This window comes from Dermacentor variabilis, chromosome 6 (assembly GCF_050947875.1).
Source record: "Dermacentor variabilis isolate Ectoservices chromosome 6, ASM5094787v1, whole genome shotgun sequence".
NCBI classification, from domain to species: domain Eukaryota; kingdom Metazoa; phylum Arthropoda; class Arachnida; order Ixodida; family Ixodidae; genus Dermacentor; species Dermacentor variabilis.
The window spans coordinates 72,700,922-72,725,115 of NC_134573.1; positions in this window are offsets into that span (position 1 = coordinate 72,700,922).

Consider the following 24,194-nt stretch of genomic DNA (forward strand, 5'->3'; position numbering starts at 1 on the left):
AATTTGTGAATGCATTCGCTAACTATATTTAGGTGACCCATCATGTCTTTAGAAGATAGTGCTCTATGGAGCCTGTATAACGACGAGTTTATTCTGCTGGTATCGCACTTCACTGCTTATAAAAATTTAGCCGTATTCAGCGTCGAATAAGAGCTACAGGGTGTTAATGATGGGTGCTACCGAAGGAATATTGATGCAAACGTGAGACGCTTGGTCCACAGAGAACTATACGCACACTGCTCGGTATTCTACACCGGCTAGACAACTTTTCGGAGAGGATCCGCTCAAGCGAACGCATTGTAATCCGTCCAGTCCCCAGAGTCATGGCGGTGAGCGACGATTGTTTCTCTTTATCATGTGCTAGCCAGAAAGCGTCCAAAACTCTGCCAGGCTAAGATGCACTCAGCCAGAGAAAAAGGAATGCACACCGGAGTCCACCGCGTGGTGGTCGGGGCAACACGATAAAAATGCGTGCTCTCTAGCTGGCTCCGGAAGCCCACGGATAGCGAGAAGAAAATTTAAGAGGCTCAATGTGTCCTCGCGAACAAACGCCAAAGTAGAAAAATAAATAGGATCGTAGTTGGCTTTAGTTTCTTGACATGGAAGCTTTGTCCGAAGTGAAAAAAATGTTTATGTTCTTTTCTGTGACATGACGGTACTAATGAACCACCACAACGCTTCTTCTAATCGGACCTCGCTGCGTGCTTTGTCAACCTATCCGATAGTGTGTTGGTTTGGCTTGCCTCTTTGAATTGTCCGAGGTATGATAACTTTGAAAGATCAATGGACTTTTGGTGTCCAATGTTTAAAACACCATTAAATCCACAAAGTTCCACAATTGAAAATCTAAAGCACGACTTTGGAAATGACAATGCCCCTTTTGCAATAAAACTTTATGAGAGCTTTATACCCATAAAGTTTCAGAATTGAAATCTACGCGGTCCGTAGATTCCGCGGCCTTCGTGAGATGTCGCGATGAGCCCGCTCGCTATCGGAGCGCCCTTGAAACTTTGTGCTCGCATAGGGCCCTTGCGCTACGTTACGCCCCGGCTAGGGTAGAAGCTAGGATATTAAGGCTCACTAGACGTTCGGTTATTGCGTTTCTTTAGGCAAATTTCCCACTTGGGGTTGCTTAGTGGCTATGGTGTTGCACTGCAAAGCACGAGGTCGCGCGACTTGTCCAGGCCATGGTGGTCGTATTCAGAGGTAGACGAAATGTTAAAACACGAGTGTACTTAGACTTAGGTGCACATAAAAGAACCCCTTGTGGTACAAATTATTCCGGAAGCCCCCTACGCCGGGCCTCATAATCAAATCGTGGTTCTAACACGAAAGCCCTAAATTTAATTTTTAATGTAACTTTACGAAAATTACAAATTACGGGGTTTTCTTTATTTCTCATTATGAGGCACGCTGCATTGGGAGACTCCGGAGATTTGGACCGCCAGGCGTTCGTTATCATGTACCTCAATCTAAGTACATGGGTGTTTTCGCATCATGAACATTTACTGAGCCAAAACGACCCCAGTTTGTAAAAAAATATTGGAAATCGGTCATGGGACCATCAGGTGTCAGCAAGGGAACGCTGGGGCGATCCTCGTAAAATTGAACTTTAAGTTATTTTTTCTCTAATATTCAACCAACTACCAAAAAAAAACTAACAGAAGTAGATGTTTAAAATTATCCTTTTTGTTTTGAATTGATTTAGGGTGTCGTTAGTGCCCCCTTAACACAAAACAAGGAGTGAACTTGGTTGCATAATAGGATAAAATGCATAACTGGTTCACATGAAGGTAAGATTGTCAGTATAGCAGAGGGCATGCACTGGCTGATCAAAAGGGCAGCCCTGCCACCTCCGCTCAACCTCCCGATTTCCAATTGTTTTGTTAGCAGTGATGTGATTTCTGCATCTTACAGAGACACAATGGCAAGGAGATTCATTCCGTGTTGGCAACAGCATATGGTAACCGGCAGTGCATACCGTCTAGCTCGGCATCGATCTTTTTGGAATTTGGTCTTTGAAATGCAGAAAGCCAGACCACTGCTCGTTCTTCCACCAACTCTCTCAATACTTGCTGCTATTTTGCTTTGACGCCCACTAGCAGCGGACTGTTGTATGACAGAAAGACGTGCCCTCATGAAGATTCCTAATGTGCATACAAAATTTCTGAACGTCCCCTCTTAAAGCAGGCATATATTCTGAAAAGGCACCTTTTACGTTTAACACGTTGACAAGTGACACTGAAATTTACTCCAGGTTCCGGTGCAGTTAATGTCTCTGAGATGAGTGCTTATAGTCGTTATGTCTGCTACTGAAGGCACTGCGAAACAATTGGTCACTGGCGGAAATGCTTGCAGTTAAATTAGCAAGGTTTTTTTTTCTGCTTCCTGAAATACATTTTCACGGCATCAGTGCGTTTAATCGTGGTCACGCTGTAGAAAATGAAGGGCCATAGAATTCACGTTCATGCTGTCAACTTCTCTTGTGTCTGGCTCTTTAAGCTTTACCCCTTCTTTGCATTAAAGGATTCACCTTTCGCGTTCCGACTGTGGTGTCTCCAGCTCATTTTGAAATTTAAAAAAAAACGCCACTATTAAAATGTGAGTTCACGATACAACCAAAGCAACAATCGAAAGAGCTACATGGACCGTTAAGCTGACTACATGGACTGATATATTGACTGATTGAAAACACTAAAGTCTGGCTGCTCTTGCCAACTCCAGTGTGAGCTGGTGAAACAATTTATTACCTATTATTCTTTCTGCACATATACTTAACTGTTGGGGCCACATATTAAAGGCAGCTCAGCTCCTTCATATAAAACCACAGTGTTGCATTTTTTTACTCTCCATCTACCTGATGCTACTGAAGATTTGCTTACTCTCAAAGAAAGTATTTCATCACGCTGCTATACCAAAAAGCATGGCTTTACGCTTGCGGCAAAGCGTCATTTTGTTCACAAGGATGCGCTCCACTTTCAATATGTTCTCTTCATAGCGCTCGAATTCAAAGCAAAAATAGCTTTTAGAACTAACCAGCTACTTAATTATTAGCAATAAACTTTGCTAATTATTGACTTTTATGTTGTCGATAACGCATATATGTCGCCTGGAAACACTGTGCGACGACATGGCAGCTATGCCCAGGCATCTTGTTCCTTTGCTGATTTTAGCACTTTGTAAAATCAATCAGTTACTGCTGTGCGAAAAAAAGGTGAAATTCCAAGCTTTTACATAATTGTGAATGTTCTGTTCCATTACAGTAGGATCTAGAGTGCCATAAAATCGGCCTTTTTCCGTGAACGCAAAGAGCGCCTACGCGAAGACGTTTGAGCGAAGCATGCGATGCGTCCACCGGAGAACACGAAAAAGAAAGTTGAAACTGGTGTAACACAAAACACACGGGGTTGGCAAGGCACATAACTCGATGACTTCTCAAGATTCAAAAGTACCTCGCCTAATTTATCTCACCTATCCCGTAGAATCACATGTACCCCCTTGAAATTCTTCATTATTTTCGAGCCATGCATAGCGTTGTTTATGTTTTCTGATCGTGCGAACGTCGACCGCACGGCGTGTCAGCGGCCTTGCAGCAACGCGGGGACACTCTATGTTGAAACGAACAGCGCAGGAGAATACATTTTCGCTTATCCCACCGCCCCTCGTTGCTACGAGCGTGCTCACACGCCACGTGCTAGACGGCGTGGCGCAAACCAAATATCTTTGGTTACAGTGCACTTCGGATGGTTTCATGCCGCATCATTTTGCGCTCAATAATAAGGCTCACTCAATCGGTGCCCGAACTCTGTGCCAGAAATCGTGGCTTACAACATGCCCTGTTTTAGCTGCCTTACGTCACCGAAAGCCGACTGTGAAGTTAAACCAGGTGAAAACTCCGTGCTCAATACCACAAATCTAGTGCTGTACAACAAATTCTCGCAACGGAAAGATAGTACTAAGAATAAAAACTTGAACAGAGGTGCGCGAAAGACTAGCACAGGCGCTGGACGCATTTTCGCCCTTTTGTTCAGCGCGTCGCAATGGACGGACAAGGGAAATTGGAAAAAGATACTCAACTTTAATGTGGTGAGACGGAGACGAATATGGTTATCTCCGAAGCAACAAGAAGCCCATAAAGAGCGAGGAACGCGCAGCAATATTCCAAAGAAGTAACAGCAAAGCACACAAGCGCCGAAAACGTGGGAAGCTCTCAAGCAAACCGCGTGCACAAACTCGCGGAATGCGCCGAAGCGTCAACAGCACAAAGACGCATTCACACAACTACTTGCATACTAATGCACGCTTATATCAACATAAGTTGTGACATTTATTAAAAAATTTTGTAATATAATCTTACAGCTTTGGAGAGCGCCTTCAGGAACCACTGATCGAGTTGTTTCGTTAACGAGATGTCTCACGAAGGCCCTTTTTCCGGGTTGCAAAGAAAGCCCGCGAAATATGCAAAAATGCAAGTGACGGGGCGTTTGTGCAGTTGTATTGCAGGTTTCCGTAGAACTACTACATCAAACACTTGGCTTTGCTTCGTGTTGTCGATAAATTCGACTTCGCCCTGCTATCTGCTAGCCGCCTGGTTAGCTCAGATGGTAGAGCGGCTGCCCCGGAGATCCTGGGTTCGAGTCCCGGACCAGGACGAATTTTTCTTAAACTCTGAGGCTTTTCTTTCGAGGAACCCGCATGCGTTTCCTGTGCAGCAATTGCTACTAACGGGTGGATGTCTCATTTCTCCTTTATCAGTTGTATTGTGCAGCTCTCAAGCGTGTGTTCGGTGAACAAGGTCCAGAGTCCAACGCTGGATGCCGACGCGGCCCGACGGATTTTGTGCGACCCGCGCTCCTTCACGCTATCGCGTTAACATCGTAATTGAGCCCGAGAGGCGAAGCACCAATTCCTATAGCAAATGAGTAGATATCCGTACGAAGTAAGGATAGTAGTTCTATCGGCCTTAAGAACTTGTAAACATTCGCTGCTTAAGTAAATTATTATTGATAGAATACGTAAGCGTGACTAAACGAGGACGTAGAAAGAAAAAGACAAACAGAGGTAGCACTGTCTTCGTGTGTCTGCTTCTTTCTGCGTTCTTGTTCAGTCGCACTTACACATTCTATTGTGGTTTTAAACAAACTAGCCCATCAGAACGTTTTAACTAAATTTCCGAGCACGGTGTCACGTGCACACGGGTAAACAGGAACACATCTCGCTCCATGAGCGCGGAAACTAACATTCTGGAGTGAGAATTGGCGGCAGGTGCAAGTGAGTATACGATTATGAATCTCTGGCTAACGAAACGTCGAAAGCACAGCTCATACGAAGTTGCCGCCACTACGCGCACTGCCCAAACATCGCAGATCGCTTTGAAGATGAGGCCCGCGCAGACGCCCACTGTGCGACGTCGCAGATCACTTTCAAGACGCACGAGCGCCGGCAACGCGTCCCAGCGTCGTCGGCCAAAGCGTCTACTACAGCTTCCACGATTCGCGTGGCCAAATCAGTAGTAGACACCGCGGTTGTCTCCACTCTGTACAAAGCGCCGGCCAAGGAGGAGGACTAGGCACCGTAGCATCTACCGGAGAAGAACGCCTCTCCTCCCTTGGTTCAACCCCTTGCCTCCCGAATTAAAGGAATGGTCACGCATGCGGGCCGCGTTCCTCGATCGCGCACGCATGATTGAATAGCCTTCGGCGGCTCACCATCACACGTATTCACTCATACGGAACCTCACCGCGACGGCGACGCTGACGGCAGAAATGCACCTGGAGTGGCCACATAATCGCTATCACAATAAATAAAATAAACATAAAATTGTTTTTGCACACGTGATGGGTATCTATACAACAATTATTCCAGCACACTTGCACAATATTTCCAGGTGGTAACATTGTGAGCGCTTCCATCTTGCAGGCTGTGCATAATCCAACCTCCACTCATTTCGGAGCAGCCAGAGGCCTTTGCCGTCATGAAGAAAGGTTTGACTTGCTTTTACACGGCAGTACTTATCTACCTGTCATGAATGTCAACGCTGCAAACGTCCAAAAAGCACTTATCCTGGTAGTCTACAGCCGGTGCCACCCCTAAGGACTCCTATACTTAAAGTCGGGTAGAACACAAGAGCTCCACTTCTGTAGACATGAAAACCTTAAACACGAGTGCTTATTTTACGTCCAAGTAACAATCCATCCCTACTCACTGTTTTATGTGAACACACCTACTCAGTGTCCGGTTTTCTCGTGAGGTTTTCTTTACCATGACCATTAAGCTTTTCTACTACACAAAGCATAGTTTCCAATTGCGCCTCTATGTAAAGCCCTGTTGCGTCAGGCCTCGCAGGATAAATTGGTACGAATGAATGCTTATCAATGGGTCTTGGAGCTGCGCAAGTGTGTGCGTAGATGTCAAGCACATATTCAACTCAGAGGAAAGAAGTATTGAAGCAATACTGAAGAATTGAAACAGACGGTATTTTAATTTCTCGCACGCGCTCAGTGTATGTAACAACACACTACGTCATAGCAAACTCCATAGATAGCTCTTGAATGATATCATACCTTCATATAATAAAGTTCCGTGGAGCATGCGCTCCAGTGGACATAAAACAGAGTGTTTCGTGCAAAGGTACAACGATCGGAGGGATTACCGCAAATTGCCTACGTTTCACGGTTGAACGCCCGAAATAAGAGCGTATATATAAAATTTCTAGTTGCAATTAGGCTAACCTTTGTGTTTAAGATCTGTCATGATATCGGGTGCATATTCGTCTAATGCCCCGCCGTATTGAGCAGCATGACACATGATGATCATTAAATAAATGTTATAATTTGAAAGCGTTTCCAAATTTAAAGATATTGAAGGAACAGAAGGCCCACCAAGAATTCCCATTTCATAAACAGATGACTGCATTGATGTTGCGGCCGCCAACGTGAAGCCTATATGACTGATAGCGCTAGTACAGTCTGTTCACCTTCCACCAATGGACTCTATGAGTACTGTCTACTACAGTGCTCTCCCCCTAGCGATGAAGGCACTGCCGTTGAGCAGCTTAAGTTGTGGAGATGGCAATGCCACAGTCTAGATTAGCTGGCTTCAAGCGATTGCTGGAAATTGTCTCTTCGCGGAATCGGGGCCTTTGGTCAAAGGGAGGGTGACGCCATACACACACCGCCTTCTTACATGATTGCACCCAACAGCGTTAAACAGGGTGCGTATCGGCTGGACACCTGAACAGGCCTCTCTCCACGGTAATGAATGCGCTAATGCGGTAGCCCAAAAGCTCCCTAACTTGGCGCCATTGGAAGAGCTGTCCAACCTAGACTACGCTCTGAGAGAACCACCGAACTACACTGAAACTCTACAACATTACAGGGAATTCTTGGAGACACTTCCTCCCTCCACATAATTCTCTTAACCGAGAAGATGCTGTCGCGTAGCGACAGCTTCAAACTAATTAATTTCCCTACCTCTTTTGTGTACACCTCTTCCACCCCACACATTATACCTCATATTCGATGAAGGACTTCGATGAAGTCAAAGCGAATCTGCTTAAAAAGTATAGATTATCAGCTGAAGCATTCCGGCGAAAGTACAGGGAAGTCGAGAAGACCAAAAGTGAGTCATATTCAGATTTTGCATACACCTTGGAGGTAAACCTGAAGGAATGGCTCAGAGAAGAGGGTGCACTCGGCGATGCCGAAAAGACAATGCAGTGCGTTGCCTTAGAACAGTTCTACCGCCGGCTGCCAGTAAACATCAAGCATTGAGTTCAGGATAGGCCAGGCGTAGACACTGTTTCGAGAGCGGCCGATCTCGCTGAGGAGTACGTAACTCGTCGTGCGGATGAAGGCAGCGAATCCCCTAAGGAGGAGATGAATAAATACAGACCCGACAAGCCAAAACGATGGTCAAAGTCGAGTCGGTATAAAACAAAGGAAAGATCAGATTCAGGGAAAAGTAGTGACGAGGACAGCGAAGGAGAAAAGGAGTCACCCGAACAGAGGGCAGAAAAGCAAAAGAAAAAGGCTTTCGAGGCCAAAAAACCAGTAGTTTGCTACAAGTGCCGGCAAACGGGGCATATCTCCGTGGGATGCAGAAATCCCAAACTAGTGTTGATGTCACTAAGTTGTAACGCAGAGAATCTGAACTTGCTCGAACCGTACATTTGAGACCTCGTGGTAAACGGCAAACTGTGTAGAGTTCTTCGCGACTCAGCAGCCACAATGGATGTAGTGCACCCGTCGTACGTTGAGGAAGGCCAGTTAACGGAAGAATGTGCTTGGATAAGGCAAGCCGTGGAAACCTCCAGTGTTTGTCTCCCGGTGGGCAGAATTCGTATTGAAGGTCCTTTCGGAGTACTGGACACTGAAGCCGCCGTCTCGGCACATCTCCCGCCGCAGTACCCTTATTTGTCTTCTAACAAATCAGAGGATTTGCTACGACGCAAGGGAATCGGCTTTAGTGAGGGAACAGTGCAAGCCCCAACTCGTTCCAAGGCAGTGTACGAATGTCCAGTGGTGGAGAAAACAGGTTTGACAGCTGATTCGTCAACCAGTACTGAACAGGATAGCCCTACAGGGGATGAGGCGGAAAGTACGCCAGCTAATGAAAAAACCAGGAAAGCAGCGGAGCCTGAAATGTCGCGAGAGGCAGAATGTAGGAGAAAGTTGTTAAACGTAAGCCCTGCCACAATGATTGCTGAGCAGGAAATGCGTAAAGCACAAAACACTGCTGAGCATGACTATGACAGGACGGCTAGCACGCGACGCTTTGAAGTTGGGGAAAAGCAAATGATTGAGAAACCCTCGTTGAATAACCAATCTGAGGAAATGCCTGCCGACTTTCCAGAGTTAGCAGCAGTGAAGGAGACAAAAGACATTGACGAGACCATTGATAAGTTAGTAGAACAGGGGGAGTTGAATCCCAATCAAAGGGCCGAGCAGAGGGAACTCGTGTTTGAATTTAAAGACGTATTTTCAGACACACCAGGCAGGACAACTGCGATCGTTCCCGTCATCGAGTTAACCTCGTCGGACCCAGTTCGTTCGAAAGCTTATCGCGTTTCGCCTCGTGAACGTGAAGTCATGACCGCTGGAATAAACAAGATGTTAGAGCTAGGTGTAATCGAGCCAGGAGAGAGTGATTATACCTTGCCTCTTATCTTGGTTGAGGTCCCAGGAAAAGAGCCGCGGCCGTGTATCGACTACCGAAGGCTCAATTTAATCACAAAGGACCAGACTTATCCAATACCGCATATCGAGGAAAGGCTCGAGAAAGTGAGCAGTGCTAATTTCATCTCTACGCTCGATTTGGTCAGAGGGTATTGGCAGGTTCCATTGACCGAGAGGGCAAGCAGGCTTGCAGCGTTTATTTCCCCGATGGGAACCTTTCGCTCGAAAGTCCTGAGTTTTGAATTGAAGAATGCGCCATATTGCTTCTCTAGCCTTATGGACCAGGTGCTACGAGGAATGGAGGACTTTGCACTTCCCTACCTCGATGACATAGCTATCTTTTCTTCATCATGGGTGGACCATATGCAACACCTGCGAACAATGCTGTGTCGGCTACGAGAGTCCCACTTAACTGTTAAGGCTCCGAAATGCCAATTAGGGCGCGCAGAGGTAGCTTATCTAGGTTATGTAATAGGGCAAGGCCGTTGTCGGTCTTCCGAGGTTAAACTGACCGCGATAGACAACTTCCCGCAACCACGCACCAAGCGGGACATCAGATCATTCCTTGGCTTGGCTGGTTATTACCAATGATATATTCCACGGTATTCCGAGATTGCGAGTCCTTTAGCGGATGCTCCCAGAAAAACAGAACCACAAACGGTAAAGTGGGATGACGCAAAAGAAAAGGCTTTTAGTATGCTGAAGAACGCACTAACGAGTCAGCCAGTGTTGAACGCGCCCGACTACTCTAAGCCATTCATTCTTCAGTGTGATGCCAGTGACAGGGACATCTGTCAGGATATCTGACAGGATGCTCTGTCGAAAGAGAAATGACGAGAACGAACATCCTGTCCTGTACGCCAGTAGAAAGCTTTCAGTTTGTGAGGAAGCATACAGTGCTTCAGAAAAGGAATGCGCTTGCGTAGTTTGGGCGGTACAGAAACTAGCTTGCTACATCGCTGGCTCAAGATTCACCATAGAGACTGACCACTGTCCCCTCACATGGCTGCAGTCCATGTCTACGAAAAACGGTCGCCTTTTGCGCTGGAGCTTGGCTCTTCAACAGTAAACCTTCGATATTCGCTACAAGAAGGGTAAGCTTAACGGCAATGCCGACGGTTTAAGTCGTTGCCCCTAGAGTATCGAAAGCCTCACGTTCATCCGGGTTTCCGTGGCATATTTTTCGTGCATTCATATGTTTTCCCGAAGTGAAGCCGATTTTTAGCTGACTTTAATAACCACGTCTTAGCGCTTTCAAGAAATGGCTGTTTTTAGTGTTAAGGGGGGAGGACGCGCATAGGGAATGGGAAAGGTGTAGCGGGTTCTCTTTTTTTGTTAAAAGCCGGGTGTGTCTTGGGGGAGAGTGGCCTTGTGCTCGCTGCTTTGTGGTTGTTGGTCCGGCACTGTTCTCGGGTGATTGCTTGCCCACGCAGGAGACGAAAAGTTGCGAGACCTGCTTGCAAAGACCGATTTCACCGGACCAGACCAAGGAGAAAAGTCACAAGAGCGCCACGTGGACGGAAGATCACTCCCCGGAATCTACCTGCTACGAACGAAGGGTTCGTGACCTCTACGGGGAATCCTGATACCGAAACGCTGATCCCTCGTACAGCGGCTGTTGACCCCTACACGTCGGGATCTTCCTCCCCCGCCGGAGATGCTGTTAGGGTTGGCGTCTGACACCACGTGGCGAGAGGTCATTCACCCTACCCCCTGAGCCGGAGCCCACGAGCGACCTCATCGCCGTCGCCTCTCATGGTCATGGCATCGCGTGCGCTGACCTCATCCCCGTCGCCTCTCATGGTCGTGGCATCGCGTGGGCTGACCTCATCCCCGTCGCCTCTCATGGTCGTGGCATCGCGGGTACTGACCTCATCCCCGTCGCCTCTCATGGTCGTGGCATCGTGTGTGCTTCCCTCATCCCCCTCTCCCCTGAGCCGGAGCCCACGCGGGCCCTCTCTCTGTGCCTGTCACGTGTCATTCGACGGAAGCAAGATCCCGCCCACAACTTGTAGAGAGCCTATTTAAGGGGCTCCGAAATGTACTTCATACTTGATACTTCATACTTCATGCTTTTCTTATTTTCTTTCACCTACCTTTGAATAAACAGTGCAAGTTTCGCACTAGCAAATCGTGTTGCCCCTGCTTGGTCGCCATGATCTACCGGGTGCCTGCAGCCCGCCGACAACGCCATGCTACCCAATAAGTAATGTCGGTCGAGCTTCGATAGGCAGGCGTCGCTACTTCTCGGCAGCAGTGCGGTACGCTACCCTGGAGTACGCAACACCTTTCGCGTTCGACTGTGGTGTCTCCAGCTCATTTTGAATCTAAAAAATGCCAGTATTAAAATGTGAATTCACGATGCAACCAAAGCGACAATCAAAAGTGCTACACGGACCATTAAGCTGACTACATGGACAGCTATATTGACTGATTGAAAACACTAAAGTCTGGCTGCTCTTGCCAACGCCAGTGTGAGCTGGTGAAACAATTTATTAATTATTATTCTTTCTGCTCATATACTTAAGTGTTGGGGCCACATATTAAAGGCAGCTCAGCTCCTTCATATAAAACCACAGTGTTGCATTTTTTACTCTCCATCTACCTGATGCTATTGAAGATTTGCTTATTCTCAAGGAAAGTATTTCGTCAAGCTGCTCTACCAAAAAGCATTGTTTTACGCTTGCGGCAGAAGGTTATTTTGTTCACAAGGATGCGCTCCACTTTCAATATGTTCGCTGCATAGCGCTCGATTTCAAAGCAAAAATAGCTTTTAGAAGTAAGTAGCTACTTAATAATTTGCAATAAACTTTGCTAATTATTGACGTTTATGTTGTCGATAACGCATATATGTCGCCTCAAACACTGTGGGACGACACGGCAGATGTGCCCAGGCACCTTCTTCCTTTGCTGATTTTAGAACTTTGCTAAATCACTCAGTTACTGCTGTGCGAAAAAGGTGAAATTTGAAGCTTTTACATAATTATGAATGTTCTGTTCCAATACAGTAGGACCTAGAGTGCCATAGGATCGGCCTTTTTCCGTGAACGCAACGAGCGCCTACGCGAAGAGGTTTGCGGGAAGCATGAGATGCGTCGACCGGAGAACATGAAAATGAAAGTTGAAACTGGTGTAACACAAAACACACGGGGTTGGCAAGGCACATAACTCGATGACTTCGCAACATTCAAAAGCACCTCGCCTATATTATCTCACCTATCCCGTAGAATCACATGTACCCCCTTGAAATTCTTCATTATTTTCGAGCCATGCATAGCGTTGTTTATGTTTTCTGATCGTGCGAACGTCGACCGCACGGCGTGTTAGCGGCCTTGCAGCAACGCGGGGGCACTCTATGCTGAAGCGAACAGCGCAGGAGAATAAATTTTCGCTTATCCCACCGCCCCTCGTTGCTACGAGCGTGCTCATACGCCACGTGCTAGACGGCGTGGCGCAAACGAAATATCTTTGATTAGAGTAAACTTCGGATGGTTTCATGTCGCATCATTTTGCGCTCAATAATAAGGCTAACTCAATCGGTGCCCGAACTCCGTGCCAGAAATCGTGGCTTACAACCTGCCCTGTTTTAGCTGCCTTACGTCACCGAAAGCGGACTGTGAAGTTAAACCAGGCCAAAACTCCGTGCTCAATACCACAAATCTAGTGCTGTACAACAAATTCTCGCAACGGAAAGATAGTACTAGGAATAAAAACTTGAACAGAGGCGCGCGAAAGACTAGCACAGGCGCTAGACGCATTTTCGCCCTTTTGTTCAGCGCGTCGCAATGGACGTACAAGGGAAATTCGAAAAAGTTACTCATCTTTAATGTGGTGAGTCGGAGACGATCATGGTGATCGTCGAGGAAGCAACAAGCCCATAAAAAGCGAGCAACGCGCAGGAATATTCCAAAGAAGTCACAGCAAAGCACACAAGCGCCGAAAACGTGGGAAGCTCTCAAGCAAACCGCGTGCACAAACTCCCGGAATGCGCCGAAGCGTCAACAGCACAAAGACGTATTCACACAACTACTTGCATACTAATGCACGCTTATATCAATATAAGTTGTGACATTTATTAACAAACTTTGTAATATAATCTTACAGCTTTGGAGAGCGCCTTCAGAAACCACTGATCGAGATGTTTCGTTAACGAGACGTCTCACGAAGGCCCTTTTTCCGGGTTGAAAATAAAGCCCGCGAAATATGCAAAAAGGCACGTGACGGAGCGTTTGTGTAGTTGTATTGCGGGTTTCCGCAGAACTTCTACATCAAACGCTTGCCTTTGCTTCGTGTTGTCGATAAATTCCAGTTCGCTCGGCCACCTGCTGGCCGCCTGGTTCACTCAGATGGTAGAGCGGCTGCCCCGGAAAGGCGGTGGTCCCGGGTTCGAGCCTCGGACCAGGACAAATTTTTCTCCAACTCTGAGGCTCTTCTTTCGAGGAACCCGTATGGATTTCCTTTGTAGCAATTGCTACTTACGGGTGGATGTCTGATTTCCCCTTTATCAGTTACTTCCCTCCACCTTGCGGATTTCCGCAGAACTACTAAGTCAAACACTTGCCTTTGCTTCGTGTGATGTCGACAAGTTCGACTTCACCCTACCATCTGCTGGCCGCCTGGTTAGCTCAGATGGTAGAGCGGCTGCCCCGGAAAGGCGATGGTCCCGGGTTCGAGTCCCGCACCAGGACGAATTTTCTTCAAGTCTGATGCTTTTCTTTCGAGGAACCCGTATGGGTTTCTTTTGTAGCAATTGCGACTAACGGGTGGATGTCTCATTTCGCTTTTACAAGTTGTATTGTGCAGCTCTCAAGCATGTGTTCGGTGAACAAAGTCCGGAGTCCACCGCTGGATGCCGACTCGGCAAGCCGGATTTTGTGCGACCCGTGCTCCTTCCCGCTATCGCGTTAACATCGTAATTCAGCCCGAATGGCGAAGCGCCGATTCCTATAGCAAATGAGTAGATAGCTGTGCGAAGTAAGGATAGTAGTTCTATCGGCCTTAAAAACTTGTAAACATTCACTTCCTAAGTAAATTATTATTGATAGAATACGTAAGCGTGACTAAACGAGGACGTAGAAAGAAAAAAACAAACAGAGGTAGCACTGTCTTCGTGTGTCTGCTTCTTTCTGCCTTCTTGTTCAGTCGCACTTACACATTCTATTGTGGTTTTAAACAAACTAGCCCATCAGAACGTTTTAACTAAATTTCCGAGCACGGTGTCACGTGCACGCGGGTAGACAGGAACACATCTCGCTCCATGAGCGCGGAAACTAACATTCTGGAGTGAGAATTGGCGGCAGGTGCAAGTGAGTATACGATTATGAATCTCTGGCTAACGAAACGTCGAAAGCACAGCTCATACGAAGTTGCCGCCACTACGCGCACTGCCCAAACATCGCAGATCGCTTTGAAGATGAGGCCCGCGCCGACGCGCACTTTGCGACGTCGCAGATCACTTTCAAGACGCACGAGCGCCGGCAACGCGTCCCAGCGTCGTCGGCCAAAGCGTCTACTACAGCTTCCACCATTCGCATGGCTAAATCCGTAGTAGACACCGCGGTTGTCTCCACTCTGTACAAAGCGGTGGCCAAGGAGGAGGACGAGGCACCGTAGCATCCACCGGAGAAGAACGCCTCTCCTCCCTCGGTTCAACCCCTTGCCTCGCGCATTAAAGGAATGGTCACGCATGCGGGCCGCGTTCCTCGATCGCGCACATAAGATTGAATAGCCTTCGGCGGCTCACCATCCCACGCATGCACTCATACGGAACCTTATCGCGACGGCGACTGCGACGGCGACGCCGACGGCAGAAATGCACCTGGAGTGGCCACATAATCGCTATCGAAATAAATAAAATAAGCATGAAATTGTTCTTGCACACGTGGTGGGTTTCTATACAAGAATTTTTCCAGCAGACTTGCAAAATATTTCCAGGTGGTCGCGAACATTGTGAGCGCTTCCATCTTGCAGGCTGTGCATACTCCAACCTCCACTCATTTCGGAGCAGCTAGAGGCCTTTGCCGTCATGAAGAAAGGTTTTACTTGCTTTTACACGGCAGTACATATCTACCTGTCACGAATGTCAACGCTGCAAGCGTCCAAAAAGCACTTATCCTGGTAGTCTACAGCCGGTGCCTCCCCTAAGGACTCCTATACTTAAAGTCGGGTAGAACACAAGAGCTCCACTTCTGTAGACATGAAAACCTAAAACACGAGTGCTTATTTTACGTCCAAGTAACAATCCATCCCTACTCACTGTTGTATGTGAACACACCTACTCAGTGTCCGGTTTTCTCGTGAGGTTTTCTTTACCATGACCACTAAGCTTTTCTACTACACAATGCATAGTTTCGAATTGCGCCTCTATGCAAAGCCCTGTTGTGTCAGGCCTCGCAGAATAAATTGTTACGAATGAATGCTTATCAATGGGTCATGGAACTGCGTAAGTGGGTGCGTAGATGTCAAGCACATATTCAACTCAGTGGAATGAAGTATTGAAGCAATACTGAAGAATTGAAACAGACGGCATTTTAATTTCTCGCAAGCGCTCAGTGTATGTAACTACACACGACGTCATAGCAAACTCCATATATAGCTCTTGAATGATATCATATCTTCATATAGCAAAGTTCCGTGGAGCATGTGCTCCAGTGGACGTAAAACAAAGTGTTTCGTGCAAAGGTACAACGATCGGAGGGATTACCGCAAATTGCCTACGTTTCACGGTTGAACGCCCGAAATAAGAACGTATATATAAAATTTCTAGTTGCAATTAGGCTCCTCAGGACCCCAATAAAGTCGTTTGCTGCTGCTGCTGCTGCAATTAGGCCAACCTTTCAGTTTAAGATGTGTGATGACATCGGATGCATATTCGTCCAATGCCCCGCCGTATTGAGCAGCATGACACATGATGATCATTAAATAAATGTCATAATTTCAAAGCGCTTCCAAATTTGAATATATTGAAGGAACAAAAGGCCCACAAAGAATTTCCATTTCATAAACAGATGACTGCGTTGATGTTGCGGCCACCAACGTGAAGCCTGTATGCCTGATGGCGCTAGTACAGTCTGTTCAGCTTCCACCAATGCGCTCTACGAGTACTTTCCACTACAGTGCTCACCCCCTAGCGATGAAGGCACTGCCGTTGAGCGGTTTAAGTTGTGGACATGGCAATGCCACAGTCTAGATGAGCTGGCTTCAAGCGATAGATGGAAATTTTCTCTTCGCGGAATTAGGGCCTTTGGTAAAAGGGACGGTGACACCATACACACACCGCCTTCTTACATCAATGCGCCCAACAGCGTTACACAGGGTGCGTATCGGCTTTACACCTGAACAGGCCTCTCTCCATGGTAATGAATGCGCTAATGCGGTAGCCCAAAAGCTCCCTAACCTGGCGTCATGGAAGAGCTGTCCAACCCAGACGACAAACTGAGGGAACCACCGAACTACACAGAAACTCTACAACATTACAGAGAATGCAGGAGACACTTCCTCCCTCCACATAATTCTCTTAACCGAGAAGATGCCGGCGCGTAGCGACAGCTTGAAACTAATTTTTTTCCTACCTCTTTTGTGTTCACCTCTTCCACCCCACACATTATACCTCATAATCTTCCTACTGTGGAGCAAAGCCCAAAGTATAACATTGCATCTGGGAGTGCCCACACCCTCCGGGTTACTCCCCTATTCCTTCACCTTAACCTTCCTCCTGAGAGAATGCGCTGACCAGCTTAGACCGGCATGAACAGCGACGACTTATCAGGCGAACATGCGGAGTGTCGCGAGTCAATGGGGCCATGAACTAAGGGCTCTACCCTACGAGGGAGCCACTCTATTTCATTACAAATAAATGTTTTCTTTTCTCTCTCTCTCTCCCTTCGAGCCCGCTGACAAGAAGTGTGAAAAAACTTGGCGTCACGCTTGAGGAATTTGAAGGGACCGCCGTAAGCAGGTCCTGAAGAAGCGCGAGTAGCGCCGTGAAGGATCAATACGTCACTGCTATAAAGTAAAGATGGACTCGCGTAAGCATTTCTGCGGTCATTACGAAGCGGCGGTGGTATAACAGCGGCCATTGTATTACGAAGTCGGACGCTTTAAGATTTTAGGTCAGGAGACGACAGTTCAGAGGCAAAGAACTCACCGGGTACGCGAAGCGTCGTGCCGAAAATGAGTTCTACTGAGAAACACTGTGCATGTGCCCTCAGAGCTGTGTGAAGACATATTGGAACGAAAGGCAGGCGTTCTGATCCCGTAATCACGAAGGGATGGGCACGAAGTGCTGCTTTTATTTGACGATGAAAGCGTTCTACCATATAATTGGAACTTGGGTCGCTGTCGTTCGTGTGCGCGTTACGCCCAAGAGACGCTAGTGAGGTTGATAGAGGTTCGAATCAAATTGTCTTCCTCTGTCTGGCGTTATGCTGTGTGTGTCGTTATAAGGTGACGATGAAAGCGTTCTACCATATAACTTGAGCTAGGGTAATAAGCTGTCGTTCGTATGTGCGATACACCCAGAAGACGGGAGAGAGCTTGAAGGATGGACGACTCAAATTGTCTTCCTCTGTCTGTCGTTATGGTGTGTGGTACGCCATAACGAGAAATCCACATATTCTAGATGGCCTGGGCTACGAACAGTATAGTAATGTAAGAGAGTGGCATTGCTTCAGGCCCGCGTGTAAAGCGGTCGATACAAGTTGGTATGCATCGTTGGGTCGATGATGGTGGTAGCAGACCAACGATATCGATGTGAACGTGGTTGAAACGAACGTTTAGTGGTGGAAAATGACCAGGCGCGCTCAAGTGTGTCAACTGACCTTTGCGCCGTGGCACTGTGTGCATGTGCGAGCCCAGCAACAGACCAAAGCGTTCATACGTGGCCACAGACAGCCGGAAGTGACCAAACGTTGTGTGGTGAATACTCCAGGGTGCGATAAGGAGTGTAGTGCGTCAAAAACTTGCTGTAGAAATGGTTGTGGAACGTGCGGTCGAGGATCACTCGTAGGCATGTCGCATATCAATGTGTCGTTGCAGCCGGGCAGTAACATATCTCCTGAGTGCATAGAATCGTTGGCAGTGTGGATTTTTGGAAGTTCATGGTCTGTGTGTTGAGCGGTAGCGAGGCGGACGAAGTCAATGCCGGAACAATTTAGTGGTCTTGTATGTATATGAATCCGTGACAGAGCATCAGTCGCGGGATTATTGGCACCACTGATATGCGGAATGTCAGTAGTGAATTCGGAGATATATGCAAGCTGGTGAATTTCACGGGGACTGTGCGATGAACTGTATAAGGCAACAGCATATATTAGCGTGTTGTGGTCGTTGAGAATAAAGGATGGACGTCCTTCGAGATTGTGACGGAAATGGTGGACTGCGAGCTTGAGTCCTAGGTATTCGCGAGGGAAAGTGCTGTAGCGGGTTTCTTGCGGTGTGAGCTTCCTTGAAAATAAAGATTATGTCTCGCCAAGCAGCTGTTGAAACACGGCGCCAACAGCTATGTCAGAGGCGCCAACGATAACGTACATTGGAGCGTCTGGTTGCGGTTGTTTCAGTAGAGCAGTGGTAGCAAGGTCTTTCTTGGCAGAGATAATAGCACATCCAGCAGCAGTAGTCCAAGATATAGGCGTGCTAGCTTGTGGTGTGCCAGAAAGGAAAATGTGCAGAGGCCGCAAAATTTAAGCACTACGAGGAATGAAACGGCGATAGTAATTGATGAGGCCCACATATTCCCTAATTGCTTGGTGGAAGACGGACATGGGAAATCTTTAGTGTCTTACACACGGGATGGGACGGGTTGGAGGCTATGCTCGTCGACTCGATGGCGCAGGAAATGAACCGGAGCAACATCGAACCCACTCTTCGAGACGTTTCCAACCTGGCCGTATCGATGGAGGCGTTGAAGCACATTAAGGAGGTCAGATTTGTGTCCCAGAGTAGAGCGACTAATTGAAAGAATGTCGTCTAAATAGAAGAAATAACGAGTCAGGTCCCAGAACACGTGATCGACGATCGGTTGAAATGCTTTAGCGGCATTACGGAGGCCTAATGGCATGCACACGTAGTCAAACATGCGAAAACGGTAATGATTGTGGTTTTATCAATGTCGGAAGCTTGGACAGGAATATGAGGGTAGGCTTTGACTAGATTCACCTTGCTAAATATGCAGCAATCATGAAGCGATGCGGTGAAATCGTGGATGTGAGGTATAGTTTACCTATCGGGAATGGTCAATTTGTTTAAGGTGTGGTAATCGCCACAGGGTCGCCAAGGACCCGTCTTCTTAGGCACCATGTGTAAAGCAGATGGCTAGTGGAAGGACGAACGAAGCGCAACTCGAGCATGTGTTTGAATTCTTGCTTTGCTATTTTCAGACGGTCTGGTGCTAAGCGGTGAGCTGTCGGGTGTAAACTAGTGGTCATTTAGTCACAATGTGGCGCACGACGTTGTGCACTACTGGACGATGTGGCGAAGGCGATTGGAACAGCTCTGGAAATTCCAGCAGCATGGTGGACCACGGTGTCGGTACCTAGACGCTTGCTCGTACGAGACGCAAAAGTGGTGCGGATGTGGTGATACCTTGTACGGACAGGTTTATTGAGAAGTCAAGAAGGCGGCAGTTACGAAGCTCGAAGAGAGGGTTAAACTTCCATACAAAATGAGCGCAAATGATCGGACCGAGAACGTCAGCGATGGTGAATAGCCATCGAAAAGGGCGTCGCAGACCAAGGTCAATAGCGACATATTTCTGGCCGTGCGTTTTATAGTTGGAAACGTTGACGGCAGTCAGAAAAGTGGTGTCATGGTGATCCTTTCTGCGGTCTTGAAAAGTCGGGGAATGACATTCCGCACCAGTGTCTACAAGATAGCAAACTATCGTGACACGGTCGGTGACGTAGAAGAGACGGCTTGATGGAGGGCGAGTAGCACTAGCCGCTATCAGCGGCTGCCCCGAACGTTCCGCGGAAAGTTGCAAGGCGGACGGCATTGCCGCGCGCGAGTGCATATCTGGCGGGATACCAACAAATAGAGGGAGACGGAGCGCGTAACATGTTTTGGTCATGCTAGCGATGCCCCTGCGGATGGTTAGCCAACTGGTTAGCTCCTCTACTTGCTCCACCAGGTGCGTGCTTGAAGTGTCGGGTTCGTCAAAGTACTGCTGTAGCTGGGGTTGTGCCGGAACAGGCGCACTACAGTTGAACAGTTGATATCACAGAATCAAAAGAACCCATGATCTGGTCTGCCATCATCAGTAAGGCCCCGACAGATGTCGTAGAAGGTGAGTCACATGAAATTAGACGTACCGGGTTCTGTAGACGCTGGAAGAAGAGGTCTCGAAGGAGGTTTGAGTCTGCCGATGATGGACTCGTTCCCAGGAGTTGTGTCATGCGGTGAAGCAGCTCAGTTGGTTATCTGTCACCAATTTCTTTCGACGAGAGTAGCTGTTGAATCCGTTGTGACTCAGAGTCGGTGGTGCGCCGTAGTAACTCCCGATTAAGGGTATCGTACTAATCATTCGGGCGAGGCGCTAGGAAAATGTCGCGGACCAAAGCTGCAGTGGTCGGGTTAAGCGCACTCAGGGCGTTGTCGTACTTAGCCGCCTGAGATGTGACTCGGTGACGGCAAAATTGCGCCTCGATGTATGCGAACCCGAGTTCTCAGTACGACGGCCAGAAATCGGGAAGCTTCAGTGTGTCGACGGAAGACGTTCCGTTTTTTCGAGACATCGTTCGGCGGCCGGTCCTATGGCGTCGAGAAGAAACTCTGTAGACACAAACAGTTGTGATACGGTGTCCCGTCCGTGGTCACCAACTTGTAGGAAGAGAAGACCTACAAAAAATTGCCATTTATAAAACAGGTGACTGTATTGATGTTGCGACCATCGTCAAGCCTATATTGCTCTAGTCAAGTCTCTCTTTCTTTCAGCGCAGGGCTCTATGAGTGCTGTCCCCTACAATATAAAATGCAATTAACAGCATGTCACAGAGTGCATGCCCGCGCTCCTCTCAAGATGGCCGCCATTGCCGCAGCAGCAGCAACGCCGCTTGAACGGCGATGGGGAAGAGAGCTTCCCATTGTCCCGAGCTCGCCAGACCGGTTTGGTCACGTGTGTCGCCTGAGCGCGGCGGAGGGACGAGGCGGCTTGGCGAGCGGCAGAGCAGCTTGGAGGACGAAGGAGTGGGGTCGTGCACCGGGGAACAGCTGAAGATGTGGTCGGCAGGCTGAGATCTCCAGGCCGAAGTCTTCGCCGGTCGAGCGACAGACGGTGCAAGTTCGTCAGGATCTTCGGCAGCGAGGTTGCAGCAGCCCGACGCTCCTCAGATCGGGACCTCGGCAAGCACGCCCCAGATAAGCCTCGTGTTCCGGGCCGCTCTCAGAACTTTCCGCCGGACTCTCTTTCTAATCGCGTTTAATCTTTCCTTTTTTTATCCATCGCGTGTTGTTTCTTATATGTCCTGGTAGTTTAGTGTTTGCCCTATTTATTGTCGCGCGTATTTTGTATTTGTGTCGCGTATTTTATTGTATTTCGCGAGTGTTAATGATTCCCACGTGGTGGGCTTAGTGTCGCGCGAGTGGCGTCAGGGCGTGTGCTGTGTGACCCGCACGCCTTCCGCGAGCTAGGACCCACTACTGGAAGTTTGCATGTTTGTTTTCCATTATGTCTCGGGCATGATTTTATTGTATTAAATTGAGTGTGGGTGTTGTACGACGTCGCCTCCCGTCTCATGCCTCTGGTTCACGGTCGATCAGGCGTGGACCTTATCGCCGGTCAGCAGTCGAACTTTCAATAACGCACGCGGGGTGGGTTTGTTGTCGCCCCATCCCCTCCTGTTCGGAGAGTGCGAACTAGCTCACCACCAATCCTTGACAACTGGCGTCCGCGACAGGACTTGCTGACCACGATCTTCCGTGACCACGAGGTATAGCGGGCGGAACGGACGCGTATCGCGGAGAGCGGGAAAAGGCCAAGATATGGCTGATGGACTCCTCGAGGAGTTGGAGCGCATCGTGGCCGTCGGGAGGCAGATGGGCCTTGAGGGGCCAGCGCTCCGGGAGTTTGTGCGCGACATGCGCTCCAAAGAAGAGGTGGATCGTCGCGAGCGCAGGGAAGCGCGAGAGCTGCAACAACGCGAGGCGGAGGAGTGCGATGCGGCACGGTCTTTCCAGCGCGTCCTCGAGTTAGAGAGGGAAATTGCGCTGTTGCGCGCGAGGGAGGGCCGTGTCGAGAGCATTCGGAACACAGAGTGCCTGCCGGGCTCGACCGTCGCCGCTGACCAACCTCATCCCTCTGGAGTGAGCCTTGCGCAGGTTCGTGCACAGCCCGTATCCTCCCTCGTGCCTAAGCCCTTCGGTGCCGGGGCCCTCGAAGCGAACGAGAGGCCGGTGCTTCGGGAATCTGGCGGTGTGGTGGGTGACGATGGTCAGAGGCTGGCCACGAAAAACGTCAGCCGCCGCGCAGGCAAATGGTGCCTACATCGCAAGCCGAGAGAGGCGGCGAAGTGTGTGGCGCGGCGGAGGCTGGCGAGTTACCACACACCGCGGGGGCGCGAGGTGCGGACCCCTGGCAGACACCAGAGGGTGAGGAAGAGGCCGCGCAAAATGGCTCAGAGGTCACGGAGGCGTCGACAGAGCTTGGCGGGCGCGGAGCGTTGCTCGTCGCCGCGAAAGAGAGCGCGAGCGATATATTCGGCTCATCGACGGCAGGTACCACTGAGCCGCGCCCTTCGTGGCACTCAGTTGCTCATGCGCTGTGCATGGGTGAGGACTAGGCAGGGGTCAGTGTACCACAATCAACGAGGCAAAAGCAGGCAGCCGAGGCGCGAAGCGGCATGTCGCTGCGGGGCGCTTTTTGTGTCTCGCCACATTTGCGCCAGGAGTGCTTGGGGAATAGCAGCAATGCGACCTCAGCGAGTACGACTAAAGGGGAAGCGAGAATTTAGAAGGACAGCCTGCCCTTAACTGATCGTCTCGTTTGTTGGTCCGGCCATGTTATTTTTATCTTGTACCGAGTTGTGTAATTCGTTCATTTTTCTGCCCTTCAATTCACCGATCTGTTATTTTGTTTGTGTTTTCTTTTGTGTGTGTGATGTGTGTTGCCTGTAGAGTGCGCGTACCGGCTTTGCCGTGGTTTGCGCCAGTACTCACACGACCCAAGGGGAACAATACAGCACCACATAAATTTTTAGCAGCTGATTTTCAGTCCTTTTGTTTTATCTGGCATTGTAGTGGTGTTGCGGAGTGCACTGACTGGCTGAGAGCGTGGCGGCGATATGCGCGGACAAGTGCCTTTTGCGGAGGACTTCCCGAACCGCGACCCACACGACGACGTGATTGTGCGCGTGCATGACTATGTGATAGTTTTGAATGTTATTGGAATAACATTCTTGTCGTCGGGGTGGTGTCACAGAGTGCATGCCCGCGCCCCTCTCAAGATGGCCGCCATTGCCGCAGCAGCAGCAACGCCGCTTGAACGGCGATGGGGAAGAGAGCTTCCCATTGTCCCGAGCTCGCCAGACCGGTTTGGTCACGTGTGTCGCCTGAGCGCGGCGGAGGGACGAGGCGGCTTGGCGAGCGGCAGAGCGGTTTGGAAGACGGAGCAGCGTGGCCGTGCACCGGGAGACAGCTGAAGATGTGGTCGGCAGGCTGAAACCTCCAGGCCGAAGTCTTCGCCGTTCGACCGACAGACGGTGCAAGTCCGTCAGGATCTTCGGCAGCGAGGTACCAGCAGCCCGACGCTCTTCAGACCGGGATCTCGACAAGCACGCCACAGTTAAGCCTCGTGTTCCAGCCCGCTCTCAAAACTTTCCGCTGGACTGTGTTTTTTTTAATCGCGTTTAATCTTTCGTTTAATTATCCATCGAGTGTTGTTTCTTATATGTCCTGTTAGTGTAGTGTTCGCCCTAATTATTGTCGCGTGTATTTTTCATTTTTGTCGCGTATTTTGTTTGTTATTTCGCGAGTGTTAATAGCTCCCACGTGGTGGGCTTAGTGTCGTGCGAGTGGCGTCAGGGCGTG